At 41.6% G+C, this 17,928-nt stretch overlaps 1 protein-coding gene and 2 long non-coding RNA genes across 5 annotated transcripts in view; 2 read left to right on the top strand and 1 right to left on the bottom strand.

The window, feature by feature from the left end:
• The window catches only part of WWOX (WW domain containing oxidoreductase), a 475,065-nt gene that overhangs the window by 371,864 nt on the left and 85,273 nt on the right, over positions 1–17,928 (top strand). The gene's annotated exons all lie outside the window — the stretch shown is intronic.
• LOC135279645 (uncharacterized) lies at positions 9,907–11,160 on the bottom strand. Its single transcript, XR_010346866.1, has 3 exons — positions 11,101–11,160; positions 10,512–10,691; positions 9,907–10,264 (listed from the first exon to the last, which is right to left on the bottom strand). It is a non-coding gene; the product is annotated as an uncharacterized LOC135279645 (long non-coding RNA).
• On the top strand, positions 11,239–14,393 carry LOC135279646 (uncharacterized). The gene is made up of 3 exons (XR_010346867.1): positions 11,239–11,313; positions 12,252–12,316; positions 13,246–14,393. It is a non-coding gene; the product is annotated as an uncharacterized LOC135279646 (long non-coding RNA).

Genomic DNA, 17,928 nt, shown 5'->3' with positions numbered 1-17,928 from the left:
CTTTACTTCAGTGGATATAGGACTGGCAAGCCCTCTGAGAGAGTGATGAGGGTTTCTTCTTCCCCATAGGATCAGCAGAGTAACCAAAGCCCCTGTTCCCTGTTCCCCTCCCATTTTCTGTGGAGGACAGAGAGATGAACACTATACCTGCAAGATGTTTTATTGCAGCTGGAGGGAAAGGAAGAAAACAAAAAAAAAAAGGGAACTTTGAAGTTCTGGTTGAATTTCTAGGCTAGCAAAGATAAACCAGCTTCTATTAAAAATGTTTAAATTGAAGAAATATGACAGTGGAATCAGTGAGAAGAGGAATGAGCAGTTCAGGAAGGACATTTCTTCAGCGTGACATCTGAGGGAAAGGCTGCACTCCAGAGGTGTTTTGGGGGGATTTTTTTGCCTGCAGTCTGGGAAATCCTGTTGCTTCTGAGGAGTGCTTTACTCTGAGGTATTCCTTGGTGCCTTAGCCCAAGCAAACCATGCTGCTTCTCTGCTTTTTTTCCCTGGGACTCCTGAGTCCAGGCTTGGGCTGAGGTTTGGTTTTCTTTGGAACCTCCCAAGCATTGGGGTCAGCACAATGAGGCAGGAGGGTGCCCTGGAGAGGGTGTGAGTGAGCCTGGGAGCAGCTCCAGCACCAGAGATAATTCCATGGGTTCCTCAGGAGGGTTTGGCAGTGTGGAGCCCAGGTGAATGCAGGGTTCAGGCTGGGACCTTGTAGGGGAAGGACGTGGGGCAGGAAGGGCTTTGTGAGGATCCACAGGGTCTGCTCAGGGGGACAGGTAGGGCAGCTCACTTGCCCTGTTGAGACTGAGCTTGCACATCAGTATGGACATATCCCATGGCTTTGGGTGATCCCACTCTGACCTGGCTGAAGAAAACATGGGCTCTAGCAAGTTCAGACTAATTATCCATAGCCATGTTTACAGATAGAAAAGAGATATCAGAAACACAGCATGCATCCTGTGAATTACCAGGGGATCAATTAATTATTTTTAATAAGACGTGAGTTTACTCTGGATTAGAAATTATTTTTTTATCCTAGTATTTTTCATTTAATGTTTAAAATCTGTTAAATAATTAAAAAAAATAAGGATATGCTTAAGTGTATTCTGCTGACAGTGCACTGAGTCAGTAGATATTTCACAGCCAGTAGTATGGCTTGAATGCAGATGATTCATTCATACATCAGGCACACTTGGTCCATGAGTCCTTAAAAATATCGAGTCCATTTTGGCTCAGCAGAGGCATCTAAAAGTTTACAAGGTGCGAAGTGTTTCTCAAATTGTGTGAATGGAGAATTACCCTTTGAGATACAAGTGGCTGCTTTAAGCCTGGCTGCCCATCAGGAGGAACACTGCAGATGGATAAGGCAGAGGGAGATGTGGGAGTGCAGCCACCTCTGGAGCAAACAGGGTGAGGGGAGCACTGCTCACATATCTCATATTTCAACAGAGCCGTGGTCAAATCCACAGCCTAATGGCCAAATTCTCCTGTTTTAAGCAGGACTTGGCTGCAGCATTTGGTCACTTTGGGCTGGCTGCTAGTGGATCCAGTTTGATTCTCTTTGCTACGTCTCATACTTTATTTGTGCGCTGAAATGATGAGGGTTTTTTTAGCTTTGGTTTAAAATCAGGGCTGAAACAATGAGCCTGCCCTCCTCTGCTGCCAAGGGGAATCCTTGTTTGATTCCAACCTTTTTCTGCTTGGGAAACATCAGCTGGACTTTCAGCACAGGCTGTCCTGCTCCCTGTCCTTTCCACTAGTGCAGCAGAGGCTGCACAAAGCTGTTCTCTTTCCAGCTAGTCTCGGCTTCTAGAGAAAAATCAGTGTGGAAACCAAACTGGCATTTTCATACAGTGTTATCAGTATTTAATATTTTGTTAAAGCTGGGAGTTAGCTGGGTCAGGCTCTCCTGGAGGTGCTAGAAGTGATTTTGCCTACAGAATTAGAAGTCTCAAACTGTCTTGTTTCAGCATAGAATCATCACAGAATTATTTGGATTGGAAGGGACCTTAAAGACCATTTAGTGCCAGTGCTACTACCATGGGCAGGAACACCACACACCTGGAGCCTCTTTTATATTCTTTCCTTTTTTCTCAGTGTTCTTCTTCTCTTTAGTGTCCCTTTCTGAGAGAGCATCTCATTGCTTCAACGAAGGGAATTTTCAATGTTTAACAAAACATTTTCCTGAGAAGCACAATAGACAAAGCTGGGCTGTTTTTATTCCAAGATTTAATGGATTCTGATGTGCTAGACTTATCAGTACAGAATCACTCCAGGACATGACACTACATTTGCATACAGGGAATAAGTAGCAAAAAAGAAATAAAAAGAGTATTTTGAGAACAGTGTGGTAAAAATGTGTGAGAAAGTGGAATATATTGTGATCCATTTCCAGGTTTTCTATTTAAACATGAAGAATCTGACTGGCCTGCTGGCCATAAAAGACTGTGAGTTAAAGAGTCATTTGGCTACACTTAATCCATGCCCTGGAAACAATCAAGAATTGTTCCCCACAGTATATTTTCTAGTATTTTTGTCTTGTGATTGAGGGTAAGCTGCAGTCATGAGATAACTGGGTGCAAGTTCAATTCACATGCTAACTCTTATTCCCAGAAGAGGACTGTGGAGACATTATATTAAAACTTTCTGCTCTGTCTATACCTCCGAGCATTATTAGCAGGCTCTGGAGATGTGAATGTACAGCTGCCTTCTGCTGGAGTCTGAGGCTCATATAGCCAAGTCCAAAGAAAGATTCATCCAAGAAATTTCTTCCTCTGCTCCCTTTTGTTCTCTAAAAATTCCTTATATTCTTTATGTTAAACAATACTTCATTCAAAATTCTCAAAGTACCTTGCAAGTCCCACTGCCACAGGCAAGTTCTCATCATTTCAGTGCACTAATCATTCCTGAAGTTGCTAAATGTAGTTTAGGTATTTCTATTTTTAACTATTCTTTACAGCAATTAATTACAAATGTGCTGGATAGGCTTTTTAATTAATGAACTTTCAGTGTTTTCTAAAGTTAAAAATAAATGCTTCAATCAAACTAAAAATTCCTATGAAAGAAAAGCAAACAGAAGCAAACTATTTTAGTTCCAGAGCAGCCGTCTCAGACAGCACGTGATGGCAATCTTGTTTACATGATTTTAGAAGATAGCTTTGACCACAGGCCGGAGCATGACTGTTTTTTGCATAGTTTTGTCTGTTTAGCATGGTTTCCTTCTTTATTGGCTGCCTGATATGTTATCTTTCTTCATTACTCCTTAAAGGCGTGCCTCGCCCATCGGGACCAAATGCAAGTTCATCTCAGCCCTGCAGTCAGGTGACAAAAATCTCTTCTGCACTTTAGGCATAAACTTCCTTCCACATCTGACCTTTTACTCCTGAGCAGGGAAGTTTATTGACTCCTTTTCCTAGCAGTAGTAAGTAGCAAGGCCTTCTTTCCACCAATCAATCCATATAATTTTGTGAAGAAACAGAGCGTGCTGGTGGTGTGATTGATTTACACGTTATTTATCTTTTTCTGCCCAGTTTAAATTGGTCAGCCTGATCCTATTCACACGATAAAAATCATCATGTCTCAAATTACTTACTCAATAAACTGTGGGTTTGTCTATTATTAGTGATCATTAGTGTTATAATACAGCATGGAAATTTAGAGCAAATTAACTACATATGCAAGCTGCTGGGCTCATCTGCAGTTAATCATAAGCATAGTGTTCAAGTGGGCAGAGGATTTTGCAAGAATATTTCCAGGAAGAATTTGTGGGAGGGGAGCTAAATATCCTTGGGTTGTTATTTTTTTTTTCCACACCGTAATCTTGGCCCCCTGAATGAATGTTTATCTGAAACATAGTCAATGACTGAAAGTACAAAAGAGAATTGTAGCCCAAATTAAAAGACCTTCTCGTGCTGCCAATTTCAAGGCCCCAAATTTTTATGCCCGTAAATAATGAATGGAAGTTCCATGTTGGCACAGCCCCCACAGCCTCCCCTGCCTGGTTTGGTGGTTCCTCTTTGATAAAGGCCATGGTGGCCCTGCACCAGGCTGGTGGGGTGGGATGTACAGCCTTGAGTGTTATCTGATGGTGACACACACACTCAGCACCGTGAGTTATCACTTCCAGTCACTATTATTTCCTATGAAAATAATAGCTTCCAGTCACCGTGGGCTGCTCTGAGATTGCCTTCATACTGATGTAGATTAAAAGTGAAGGGATTTCCTGATAATTACTGGTTTGTCTGGCACAAGGCGGCACAGATGGAGGGAGGTTTAATGCAAGAAAAAATCATTAGAAAACAGTCCTGGCTTTCTGCAGTTTGCAATGCCCATTCCTCATCCTTAAGTACCACTCCAAGCTTCAGATGGGATCTGGTGGCTGGGGCTGGTTGTCCTGGAGACCTGTAAAAACATAATACAGCAAAGATGCAACAGAAATACCCACAAACTCAAAGAGTTCACACACCTGAGAGTGCTTCCCTCAGGTCCAGCTCCACGAGCATGGCCTGGGATCATCCAAATGATGCCTCCTGGGACCCTTCCATAGCCAAAAGCAACAGAGGAGTCCTGCAGAGAGGTGTTGGCAGGGCTGTCCCTGCTCCAGGGGACTCTGATTCTTTCTAAAGATAAAGGCCCATTTTGGTTTTGCTTTGCATTTTATTGGTGACATGAGTGAGTGAATTTTATGGGGAAAAAAAACCACCCTGGGCTTGCCAGGATTGCAGAGCATGCATGGCAGGTCTGCACACTCTGCCTTTTTTAGCAAAATCTGCCAGGAATCTACCACAGTGCTACAGCTGGAAAGGGCCTCTCCAAAAACAGGAAGAATATCTCACAGGCAGTGCTGTCAGGAGCTATTCCATGAGCTTCTGCTGAAACCTGCAGGAGGCAAAATCTATGTGTGTGAGCACTTGGTCAGAGATGCGAGCATTTCCAAAATGTTTTTTATTTCCCACATTTTTAATGCATTGGGGTTAGGGGCTTGTCTGTGCAGTAAGAGTGTCCTGCTGCAGGTTAGCCTGCAGGTGCAATGCTTCTCTGAGTGGCACTTGACAGCTGCCTTTGTTGGTGGAGGTCAGAGTGAGACTCAAACTCATATTCTGAAGGCTCCAGGAGATGTTTTAACTTCTCTGTGCCACTCTGTCCCAAAAGAGAGCAATAGGCACTTGTGAAAATATCATGTTCCAATATGTGTTTTTGTCTAAAAACAGTTTCAAACCTCTTTGTAAGATTTAGTGCCAGACAGTGTCATCCATCCATCCATCCATCCATCCATCCATCCATCCATCCATCCATCCATCCATCCATCCATCCATCCATCCATCCATCCATCCGTGTAATATGTGACCTTTAGTGTACAGTTAATTCTGTAACTTTCAGAATCCTTCTTGCTGGAAGTCCCAGCAGCTTGATTTCCCTTTCTCCATCCCATAAGTGGCCTCCTAAAGAAATCCTGTCTTCACCAGCGGGGAGACCTTGCCCTCACCAATCATTGCTGGCAGCATCTTACCTGTGCCTGCTTCCTTCTGCTGTCAGGGAGCCACATCTGAAATATTTCCCTGTTGGTGGAGTAGGGAGTGTACTGATGGCAGAACACCAAGTCAGGGAGCTTTATCTCTGAGCTTCACCCACACCAGCACAGTTTTCACCCACAGCCAGTATTTCTTTTCCCACAATCATCCTGCTCCACCATGTCATCCAGCTGCTGGCTGGAGCTGGGGCAGGGGGAGGCAGGGGTGGCTCTTTAGCCCTTCCCTGACCCTGCTGGGGTGAGGGGAGCTCTCACTGTGCTGCTGGCTCCGCAGTGCAGATGGAAGTGCTTGGTCTGAGGCCCCACTGCCAGCCCCCAGCACATGCTGGCACACCTGGATAACAGCTCTACCTGTTTACAAATTACCCCAATTTTCTGCTTGATTCAGCAGTAACTGCTTACCCTCCCCCGTGATGTAATTAGGCCTTCAGAGTTCATGCGTGCCTATTATGATCTCTCTTGTGTTTTGGCTTTTTTTTCTGTAGCTGTAATCATATATATATATATGTATTAAAATTTCTTATCAATTGTTCAGCTAAATTATGCACAGTGGGCCACGCTAGCCCTCCATTAACATAAAGTATGCTAAACAACGTGTTTTCTTTCTGATAATTATGCTCTAAAGTACCAACTGCTTATTCTAGTGAATTTACCTTCCAGTTTTTCTTATTTCTTCAAACTTTTAGCTGTCTTCATGGCAGGGCAAGTGCTCCTTCTGCTGTCAGTGAACCAGCCTAATTATCTTTCCTATTATCATCAGAAGTTCCAGATGCCTAATAGCCGGGCACTCCATGTTGAAATGAACTATTAGAGCCCATCCAAGATGATTGCTGCCTGATCACGTAAAGATCTTTCCATCAGTTGGAACAAAATATTGCTTCCTAACCCCATCAAGGAGTTAATTGCATGATGCATGGAAGGGAGCTGTGGAGAGCAGGGTTTTGGAAAAGCCTGCCTGTTTTTGCTGGCGTGCCCTTGGCATCTGTGCCAGCCTGGCTGCAGCTCTGAGCTTTGCTGTGCCAAAAACAAAGAGTGGGGTCACGCCTGGAGTTAACAGCCAGAAATGTTTTCCACAAAACCAAGGTGTGGGAGCAGAGCTCTCCCGGCCCAGAGCCCCCTTCTTTATCAGCTCCTGGAAAGCAGCTAGCCTGCTCTGCAGACCTTAACAGGATCAGCTGCTTGAAAGCATGAAACAACAGGGTTTAAGTCCAGGGAATGTTTCTAATCCTTATTTTACAGAGAATTTAGTTTTGCAAAATTTGTCTTTTGTCTTCGGGTATCACTGGGCACCTCAGACGTGACTATCCTATTTAGGACTTTCTAAAGGTGATTTGCTTAAGTTCCTACAGGCCTTGTTGTAATGAAAAAGTGCTCTTTGATACAGCACCGTCAGCTTTTGAAGTGTCACATAGCATATCTGGCTAAAAATAGGTAAAGCAATTCTTTGGAAAACTGTTAAAAGCAATGGGTTTCATTGTGTCTTAGATAAGGGTGAGTAACAACCTGAAGAAACTAGAACAATCTGTTTCTTTGCCCACACGATCAAAACAGACATTATCTTCAAGATAGGAGTTGTTGTTGGGGTTTTTTTCAGTGGTGAATGAGCCAATGGAAATATTTTTATTATTGTTCTTTTTTTTTTCTACCCAGAACAGGAATATCTGACCATAGAGAGTGTTAGTGATATTTAAGGATACTCATTACCTCCTAGAAACTGCCCTATAGCATCATCTCAGCAAAAATGCTGTCTAGGAAAATCCTATTTTTTGGTTCTCATTGTACTTTGAAATCTCTTTTTATTCAGAAGAGAACAAATTTCAAAGAAGAAGGGTAGAGTTGTTTATAGTACACAGTCTTGGACTTTTAATGAACATCCCCGTGATTTGAGATGAGGAGAAAATAGTGTGCAGCACCCTGGAAATTACATGCACTTTCAGAATAAAGAAATCTAGATCAGAAAGAGGCATCAAAAAAGCAACCAAAACAATCTTTAGATTTTCATAAAGAATTATTTCAGACTATTTCAGCAGTACCAGTGTAAGATTTATAATGAGGCTCTGTTGGACTTTTCATGCAGTTGACTGAAACATTTTTAGCTTTTTATAAATTTAGGTCAAGATTTAATTTTCACTAGTTAGAACAAAAGCTGAGCTGTTCTAGCACAATGGCAGTTGCAGAGCCAGGAGGCTGATTCGTACTAGAAACATGAGAAAATAATGTGGGTGTCAATTTTGAATATGTAAAGTTGTGTCAGCGCGTGAATGAAGATCCAATTCATTTTTGTGAAACTTTAGACTAATTAGTTTTATAATTTGCACAGTAAGGTAATGTAAATGTATTGCTGCTGCTTGACTTTTTTCTTAATCCTTTGAGTGAATATTTAATCTTTTTTTATATATTAGAATTAAAGCAACTTGGAAGATATGAATAATTAATCTAATTATATGCCGATCACTTTAATTTCTTTAATGTTTTAGATTAAAAAAAAAAAACAACTTTACAAATTGGTTTAGGTTGGAAAACCCTTTTAGAGGATTTTGTATTTCATCAGTAAGTGCAATTTAGAGGATACAAGCTCTGCAAGTGCGACATTAAGTTTACAGTTATGCAAATGGCACAGCTAATCCTGTGACCAGGTTCTCAAGGTGTGCTTTCTGAATTCACAGTCTGAATCTCAGAAGTGGAATTTGCCAGTTAAGGGAAGCAGCCAAAGAGCTTTAGAACACCAGAGCCCAGCAAAGGGAAATGTTGTAAAGAACCAGTAATCTGCTTATCTGTGATGTGGACTGAAGGACAAGGAAAGTTGGGGGGATGACTCTTGTGCTGTTTACAGGAGCTGTGTTTTGTGGGGTGGGGGACAGGGACCCAACATCACTGCAATGGTGCCTCAGTGCAGCTCTAATTAGATACAGTATGAACACGCAGTTATGGATAAATTGAGAGCTATCTGGTTTGCATACATCTGAGCATGACATGCATATGGAGTGCTGAGTGCTTCACTTGTGGAAAATGCAAACCCTGTGCAGATCCTCACAAGTGTAGGAGTTTGTATCTGCTCTATTACGGTCGGCTATTTTTGGTGACATCCACAATCGCTTCAAATTGATTTGAAAAATTTCCTTTTTTTTTTTTTCTTTTTTTTTTTTTTCCTTTAATGTGTGCATCGTCCTCTGTTTGTACATTTAGCAGCTTATAGCTAACTCCTTGGCTCTTTCCTTGCAGCCTGCTATTCCCTATTTTATGACTCTATCTTCTGGGGTTTTTTGTTGGTTTGCTGAGGGAAATGAAAGTACTGATCATTACTGTAGAATTAAAAATAGCTTCTAACAGCTTAGCCCAAGATCCAAAAATAGGCTCTCTTCCGGCTTATCCTGTCAAATATAGTGGGAACCCTAGTAAGGTAACATCTGTGAAAACCTCACTCTGGGTTTGTACCTGCTTTTTTCAGAATCTTTCCCTTGTGTCTGCATAATTCAGTAATTTCAGTCAGATTGTTGATTTTTCTTGTTCCAGATAGTTTGCCATTGAGCTTCCAGGAAAGGTCATTGGTCTTAGAGACGTATTTTCCCTTATGATGTTTCACTGTTTTATGATGTATTTATATGTCATTGCTGAGGAAAAAGGACAGAGTAGCTATAGAAAATCTGTAGATAAATGCATACTAATATAAATGTTGATCTTCCTGTGCATGAGATTTCCATATGTCTTACCTAGTTTGGTGTCCTAGGGCCCAGGAATTTGTCATTCACAAGGACAAATGTAGACTTCAGATCCTGAACTATTAATATTAAGCCACCATGCTTGACTAGTGGAGAAGTGCAAAATGTATTGTGGTGGCCAACCCAGCTGGACAGGCTGTGAAAGAAAATAACTATTTCTTCAACAAGAATGCCTTTTTCTCACCCCACTTCCCTGGTAAAGGCTGTGACATCAGGCATAAAGGGAAGAGCTGGGCACCAGTCTGAGTTTAGAGGCCTGGGAATGCACATCTTGAAGCTGTACCAATATTTTGGTGGGAATTGTCCATACCAGTGCTGGGAGGGAGAAGAGAAGTGGGTGTCTGAGGGCCTGCCAGAGCAAAGGCCCATGAGGACGTGGAAGTTTTCTGCACAAACATTGATTCTGAAACGTCTCATAGAAACTCTGGTTATTTCTATGGTTTTGTCCATGAGGGGACTGAACTTCATAAATATTTACCCAAAATGTTAGAAGCACTGCTGGAAGTTCCAGTACTTCCTCTCTCCCACAGGTCTTTATTTTTTCTATGGTTTGACAATTTTTCTTTTGTAGTTTATCTCTGTTATTACAACATATAAATAACATAAGCTTTGCAAGAAGGCTCTAAGACACATTTGCTGTTTATTTTTAATGGTGAGATACACAGATGTAGACAAAAGTGATTTCTGTGCTTATTTCCTTCATTTTTCTCATCACTCAAGCATTTTTTAAATGTTAGAGCTAAGGTCAGCTGTGCCAGGGTCCTTCTGTAACTCACTGCTTGCCATCTGAACCTGGGAGTCCCCCCAGTTTTACTGGCCATTGAAACCAGCTGATGCCCTGACTGGGATTGCTCTGTAACCTTTCCTGTCAAGGTGCATTGTGCTCTTCTCCTAGTTCAGAAGGTTCCTCTTTCATCTCCACATCTTCTTGCCTCTGGGAGCTTCCCTGCATCTCTCTTCAAACACCTGGTGTCATTGTTCGGTGCCTGGGAATTTCCCACTCTCCAAAAGAAGTTCCCTGCAGAGAAGATTGGTTCTTAGCTTCATCAGAGCAGCCATTCAGTCAAAGTGTGTTAGTTCAGATTAACACTGCTATTGTCTCTGGCCTGGGAGGTTGGTGGTAAAGGCCTTAGCAGCAGATATGCAGAACAGAGGCAGATCCTTTTGTAGAGCAACAGCTCCCACATATCAAGAAATTCTCTGCGTTATCTTTTTAGATGACTTTATCAGAATTCCCTTGAAAGCTTAAGAGAACAGTGGCTTACATGGCTGATGTGACTTCTGATTCAATCCTATGGATCTCTAAAGGTGTGTCTGTAGAACTGTTAAAATCCACTCCTTTTAAATTCCTTAGGATTTTTCTTTGAAGAAAGTGTTCGTAGTGGGTCTCCCCATAGCAGGTTAATGTCTGTGTATTGTCACCCTGACTAAACCCAGCATGGGAGCTGAAGTGGAGTAGAAATCAATGAAATAGCATTAGGATGCAATTGTCGCAAATTATCAGAGAAGAAAGAAGACAACTGTAATTCACAAGAAGTAACACTTTACCAACTGCTCTCACTAAGCATTAGTTTAGTGTGTTTTCAATTTCAAGGCACTTTCTCTGGAAAATGCTTGGTCCATAATGACCATTATTATCACCATCCTAAAATCTGTGGAATTTAACCTAAACAAATTCCTCAAAGCTTGCACTTAGTACTGATGCACTCCATCCCATTTATGTCCAGCCTCAGTGGCAGCTGTGCTGTGGGAATCATGCTTTGTGTTATGAGCACTGCACCATTCCCAAGGAAAGCTGCTGTGAGCTGCTGGACAAACACCCTGGTTTGGCTCTGGGTGTCCTGTTTTGCTCACAGTGCCCAGCAGGACAAGGTCACTGCAGAATTTCTGTGGTGGCCACTTCCCTTCTGTTTTATTGGCAGTCATCCCACCCAAGATCTTGTTACACCCCTGTGACACCCATAATTGTGTGGTCACAATACCTCTTGCCATCCAGCACTCCTGTTCACTACCAGCATCTTAGATTTTACCCTTTCTTTGTCCTGTTCACTGGCAGGCAAATAATTGGTAGGATGCAATGTTACTACTAAAATCAAACAAATACCACCTAACTGGAAAATGCATTTTCCCCCTTGCATACTGGATGTATATGTACATTTTCTAGGTTACACTGATAATTGTCTCTCTGATGCAGTATTTGCATCTTGTCATTCATCAATTTTATTTTTTTTTTCCAAGGGGTAGGATCACTCAAGGGGCTGGTTATGTCTTTCATTTCCTGGTTATCCAGTCAGCTCCTGCTCACGCCAGCAGGAATTGAAAGCTATTATCAATATTGAGAACAGGATTTATGTGAGATGAGGATGGGATGTCAGTCAATCTCCTAAGAGCAAAACATTAGTATCCCAGTAGCAACCTCACAACTATCAGTTTGTCCTGGAGCTCAATAGGGGATCAAAGGCTAAATCATCACCAAAGCAGAATTAATCTCCATGCCAGGTCAGGATGGAAACCAATGAGGAATGTGCCCATGTGCAAGGGAATGTCTGAAGAAGTATGAAAGTTTTCTTTGAGCATGCTTTTGTTACAGCTCTGCCCTAAACAGGACCCCCGAGTCAGTAGGTTTGCCCAACTGCACTGAAAGGGCATTCATTTATTTATTAGAGAATTTTTAAGGTAATCAGCAGATTGGGTTATATCTGATTACAAGCTCTCCCTGCACAGGAATGAGGTGAAGCCTACTGCTCCATCAGGAAGGCAGGGGTGAAGTCTGGTTCAGTGATCAAGTTACAAGACTCTGAGGCTGGAGACTGGGGGTCAAGCAGTAGAGTTTTGGTTATTTACAGTGTAGAAAAGGAAAAGAATCACTGGCCAGGGAGAAAAGAAAGATATTTGAGATTTGAAGGATTAGGGTAATAGGTAGGACTAAGGAAACTAAGGAGCAGCCCAGACTGATGTGTGTGGGGTGATAAAGGAGCTTATGTGAAAATGTCATTGCCTCCCAGCTCCCTGCTAGGCTGCTGCATTTATGGCTGGTCACACCTATCATCATCTCCCCTCGTGTGAACAGGTATGGGTCAGTCTTTGATATCTCTACCTTCCTATATGGACATTGAATCCCATCATATATTTTTTTTGGTTTTGTTTTAGGATTTCTATCCTTCCATCTTTCTCTCTCTAAAAATCATTTGAAATGTCTACTACTGCCTCAAAGGTCCTCCAACTGCAACTTTTCTCTCTTAAGACTTGTGATATTTGAAGAAGGTAGAACCTTGCCAAAATGAATCACCTTCATTTTAGATAGTGCATGTCTGTGCATTACAAAGTGCCTGTGCAGCATCTCTGCACTGCTTTCCACACCACTATTGATTATTTTTGAGGATCTGGTCACAGACCATTTGATTTAGGTTCCCCTTTTGAATATATAGCTTCTTTTATGAATTCCACTGTTTCCCATCACTTTCAGCCAGGTTTCTTGTGGTTGTCCTTTATAAATGCTTTGATGCATGCTTGTTCTTGCCTTCCTATTGTCTCTACAATGCCTTCAGAGCTTTTGTTTGTAGTTTCTCTATTTGTAATTGCAGAAGATTCTATTCCTTAAAATCTGAAATTTGATCCACTTTGGAAAAAGTACCATTTTTCTAGGAAGCAATTAAAAAGGGCAAGCCTTTAACATGGGTATGTTCATGTCACCTCTGCACAAACAGGGCAATGCAGAGCATTACAAGTGGGTCAGGTAGGAAAATTCTGGCAGCTCATAAAGTGGAAGTATGATTAAATGCTTGAACATGGAAAGTTCCTGGAATAATGACAGAGGTGAGGAAAAGAGTCAAAGTAGTTTGGCTGGTTGAGAAATGTAGGAAATTTATTGAGAGGGAAGGAGAGATGAGAAGTATAACAGGATGCAAGGAAGTGAAGTACATCTACATACAGGTTTCTGGCTAAAGCCAGAATGATATCTGTGAAAGCTCTTGAAAATGGAGTCCAAATTTGTTTTAGACCCTGCAGAGGACATGGGATGCGGGCTGCTATGCACCAGGATGTTATACAAGAAAGAAGACTCAGCGGGAGGCATGAGAAAGTCAAAGAAAGTCCAAGTAGACATGTGAAGTTTCCAGAGAGAAACACTGAAGATTGATTTAGTAACAGATGTGCTCGGGAAGAAGATTAGGGAGAAGCAAATTTAGGAAGAAAATCCAAATATCAATATGCCTGCAGCTCTAGGAGTTTATATTAGGCTACTGAGAAGATTAATCAGATTTCAAAAAACGCAGCCGGTGTAATGCACGTCAGATTGTGCTCCACAGCATACAAACCATGTGCACAATTTGCTTTTTTCCATAAAAAGCATGGTTATATATGCAAGTAATTTCCATTTTTCTGCTGCCTTATTTTTAACCCATTTAACAACCTTTATGATCACAGTTCAGTCAAGTAGCAGCAACTGTGCCAATAACAGCATTCCAGCTGGGTTAATGAATACACACATGATTTCATGAAGGAATATATCTTTTTTGACCCAATTTCAACCTTTCCTATTTCAAGCTGTTTAATTATAAGATATATTGGTTGGAAACAAACACCCATTTATGCAACATTAGAAGTTAAAACAAATTCCAGATGCAATTATTTTCGGCAGCGAGTGCCTGTGATTGGGATGTGTAGGTAACAAATTAGTGGCACAGTTGATAAATGCCTTTCACAGAACAGATGCAAATAACCAGACTTCTGTGTTCCTTGAGTCTGCATGATAATAGGTTCTTTAAGCACCCTGCTAAGAATTAGGAAATTAGTCAAATGGGATCATATTTAGGTTGAGCTAATACTGCACAGCTGAATTTACCCACCATTATCTGTGGGCATAATTGGAGACAACTGTTTTTTGGACCAGCTGTGCAGGTCACAAAAGGATAATAATGGGGGCCCAGCCTTGCCATGTCAGATTGATAAATGTTTATAGCATAGTGAACAATTTAGGATTTTTTTTAAGACTCCTAGAATTGAATATGCCAAATTAAACTGCTCATCAATTCTACATAGTATGAGTTGGTGGAATTCACAGGGAGAAGAGAGAAAAGGTGTGCTAAGAGGAAAAGCATCTGAGAGGTGTCAGATAAAACTTTCCCACACACATAATCTTTTTTACACCTTTCTGTTAGTTGTTTTTCCTGCTATTTTCTCACCTTTCCTTTCCCTGGGTGGGTAGGTTTACATCAGTTTACGCTGATATTGTGGAATTTAAAGTGCCATTCGTGCACTTCTGGATTTGTCACTGGCTCTTTTTAGCATTTAGGCTTAATTTGTTTGAATAGCTTTTCTTGGTATTCTGACAAATATTTCTTTTAAATGTTACATCCAAGTACAGGTCTTTACTACTCCTAACCTATAAATATGTTAACAGCTACGCTATGTTTAGAAAATACAATGTGATATTAATGTGAAATGTATCTTAGCTGAATCCATTAGTCTCAAGCAGGTAAATAGAAAAGCACATTCTGATTTTAATTGCCAGGAATGTGTTTCATACTAAATGTCTGTCCTATTTTTTACTCTCTTTAAATGTGCTGTTAGGATTTACTTTTGTGTGTCCCGTGTATATACTCCAATTTACACTTTCTTTAACTGAATTCATTATTTACAATGAAAAATAGAGAACCTTAATTAAGTTAACTAGGTGACTCTAAGGTTTAAATTACTGAAAATAAAATGTAGTTTCTGCTGAGTACTCTCCTTGTACTCTCCTTGTGGCATTGACTTCGATTTAGCTGCTATCATAACAGAAAGGGGAGAGGTTAGAGATCTAAAAGTTTAATTTTATTTTAAAATACCCATCTAAATGGTGCTCCTGCTAATTTCCCTGAACTTCACAGGATTACATCTGCAGTAATGGCCAAAAATAGTTCTGGAGCCCAGAGCAGCTTGCAAGGTGACTGCCAGCAGCTGGACTTTTGCTGGCTCTCTGTCCCCAAGTCCTGAAAGCCCAGGGGGATTGCACAGATGAGGGAAATCTTCACCTACTGATGGCAAGGTCAGGCTGGCAGGTGAAATTTGTGCTCGTGGGAGCAGCTGTGGGCTCTCCTAAAACCCCATCAGTGGCAGAGGGGAGCTGCTGTTGGCTCTGGGGGTTCTCCTATTGGTGTGCCACAGCTGGACGATGCCATGCCCCTGGAGCAGCCAAGGAAGTGCAGATTTCACAGGGTGGGAACAGGGGGACAGCCCATCACCCTGAGCTCCAGGGTCCTGGAGTGTGACAGGGGGACAGCCCATCACCCTGAGCTCCAGGGTGCTGGAGTGTGACAGGGGGACAGCCCATCACCCTGAGCTCCAGGGTGCTGGAGTGTGACAGGGGGACAGCCCATCACCCTGAGCTCCAGGGTGCTGGAGTGTGACAGGGGGACAGCCCATCACCCTGAGCTCCAGGATGCTGGAGTGTGACAGGGGGACAGCCCATCACCCTGAGCTCCAGGGTCCTGGAGTGTGACAGGGGGACAGCCCATCACCCTGAGCTCCAGGGTCCTGGAGTGTGACAGGGGGACAGCCCATCACCCTGAGCTCCAGGATGCTGGAGTGTGACAGGGGAACAGCCCATCACCCTGAGCTCCAGGGTGCTGGAGTGTGACAGGGGAACAGCCCATCACCCTGAGCTCCAGGATGCCGGAGTGTGACACTGTTCCTCAGCTGAGCTGGAGTGGCTCTGGCTCCATGGGGACTCTGTTCCATCTCCAGCTCATTATTGGCACACTCCAGGCACAAACTGCCTGAAGTGCAGCAATGGATCGACTGAAGGGTGTTTTATTATCGAAGTAATTGCTGTATTTTCTAGATTAACATTTGTTGGTGGTGTAGACTGAAATCATCACTGGTTATCTTATCTGTGAGGGAAATTTTATCTTTCTCAAGTCTCCGATATTCATGAGCACAGCAGATGCTGATAACAGCAGCTATCCTCAGGTTTTCTGTCTCCAGAGCCAAATGATCTTCCTTCCTCTGCTCGAGTCGGCGTTGTAGAACTTCCTCTGGGATCTGACTTTTATAAAAGGCGTCCGAAAAGATCCTCTAGAGTCAGAATTAGTATTTCTACCGAAATCCAAATCACATTTCTAGTCTGTTTCTTTCTGAATTAGAGATGTTTCTTGATGCTGTGGTAAGGGGGAAGGGAAAACAACACTTGTAAAATGTTTTTGCTGAAACTTAAAGGCAATTATTTCTGAATTCCCATTTTCTTAATTAAAAGTGTCACCGATTTGGATTTAATCAGCACTTAACAAGCCTTATTGTGAAGGGAAAGAGCTAAACAATGTCTGTAATAGACTGGGAGGGTTAGCTGAACTTTGTTTAAAAATAAAGGGAGTAGTGCATCTGCTGAAGAACTAAGCCCTTTCAAAGTTTAGGACACTCACCAGCACCATAGAGCATAAATCACAGTGCAAACTGTGTGATTATACCCTGCAGGGAAATAGACTGTGTGTTTATGGGGCTCTTCACCAAGCACTTAGGAATAATCTGATATAAAGCAGCAGGGGAGGAGAGTAATGACAACTTCAAATTAGTTTAATGAATGTTTACATTAAAAAAGGCTTTTCTACAAACCTGAAAACACAAAGTGACAGTTTCCTCTCCAGACAAAAGAAACCCCCTCTGCTTTTCCCTAAAGGACTGGCAATGGGGGAAGACATTGTAAATTTAACTCTTTCAGTGTGGTGGATCGTTGTATCTTTATGTGCAGTGTTTTGCTGTCATTACAGTGACAGTTGCTGGGAATCCAGTTATAAACACCAGGATCTGGTTGGTAGCTCGTTTATTTTAAATCACACTGATCTCAGAAAAAAAAAAATTGGGAATTTTATTCTCATTAAAAAAATTAAAAATATCTCTTTAAAATGAACTTGGTCAGGCTGGTGTGGAACAAATTCTTAATAGGTTTTTGGCCATACTCATTTGGCAGGCTAATGTGGGCTTTGAGAGTTCATTTTCACTTCAAGCAATAGATAACAAGTTTATATTACAAAAAAAGGATGGAGTGTTCAAAAAAAGTAGAAATAATGCAATATTTCTAGCTTCTTATACTGGAGGTAAATGATTTGTCAAAATTAATACAAGTGCAAAATATATTATTGTATATACTGAATGTATCTGGGAAATTACTGTGCATTTCAGCACTGGTAGTGCAGCATTTCTCATTGCAGCAATATGGACTCACATGACATTTTTGAAGCTAATTTTGAGGAGCATTTCAAGTTGCATCAGGAGGAAATTTGGTTTTCCTCTTGCCAGAACAGGTACAAAATTTTCCACTAAGAATTCTGCAAATGAGTAAGTATATTTAAAAAGGGGAAAAAAAGACAACAGCTTTTATAGCTGAGATATGGGTTAGAAATAGAAGTTTGGATGTAGGTTAGAAGATAATTTCCAGTGTTTTGAAACTTCCTCAGCAATTATCTATGTGTGAAATAGTTATGGTTATGACTGTTACCATACAGATACTCACTGAAATATTTTTGGCTTTTGTCCAAGGATGTGAAAAATTAATAACAAATCAAGTACCCGTTTTCATTAAGGAACATGTGTGTTTCTTGAGCAGCCATGGGAAGCCCCAATTCCAGACACTAATTTGTCAAGTGCTGTGTTTGCACAGGGTTTTCCTTAATCCAGTGTGCAACACACAACAGTGCTTGTTCTGTG

This window comes from Passer domesticus, chromosome 12 (genome assembly GCF_036417665.1).
Source record: "Passer domesticus isolate bPasDom1 chromosome 12, bPasDom1.hap1, whole genome shotgun sequence".
NCBI lineage: Eukaryota > Metazoa > Chordata > Aves > Passeriformes > Passeridae > Passer > Passer domesticus.
Note: the sequence above shows the minus strand (reverse complement) of the source record. Positions and strands in the feature narration are given on the sequence as shown.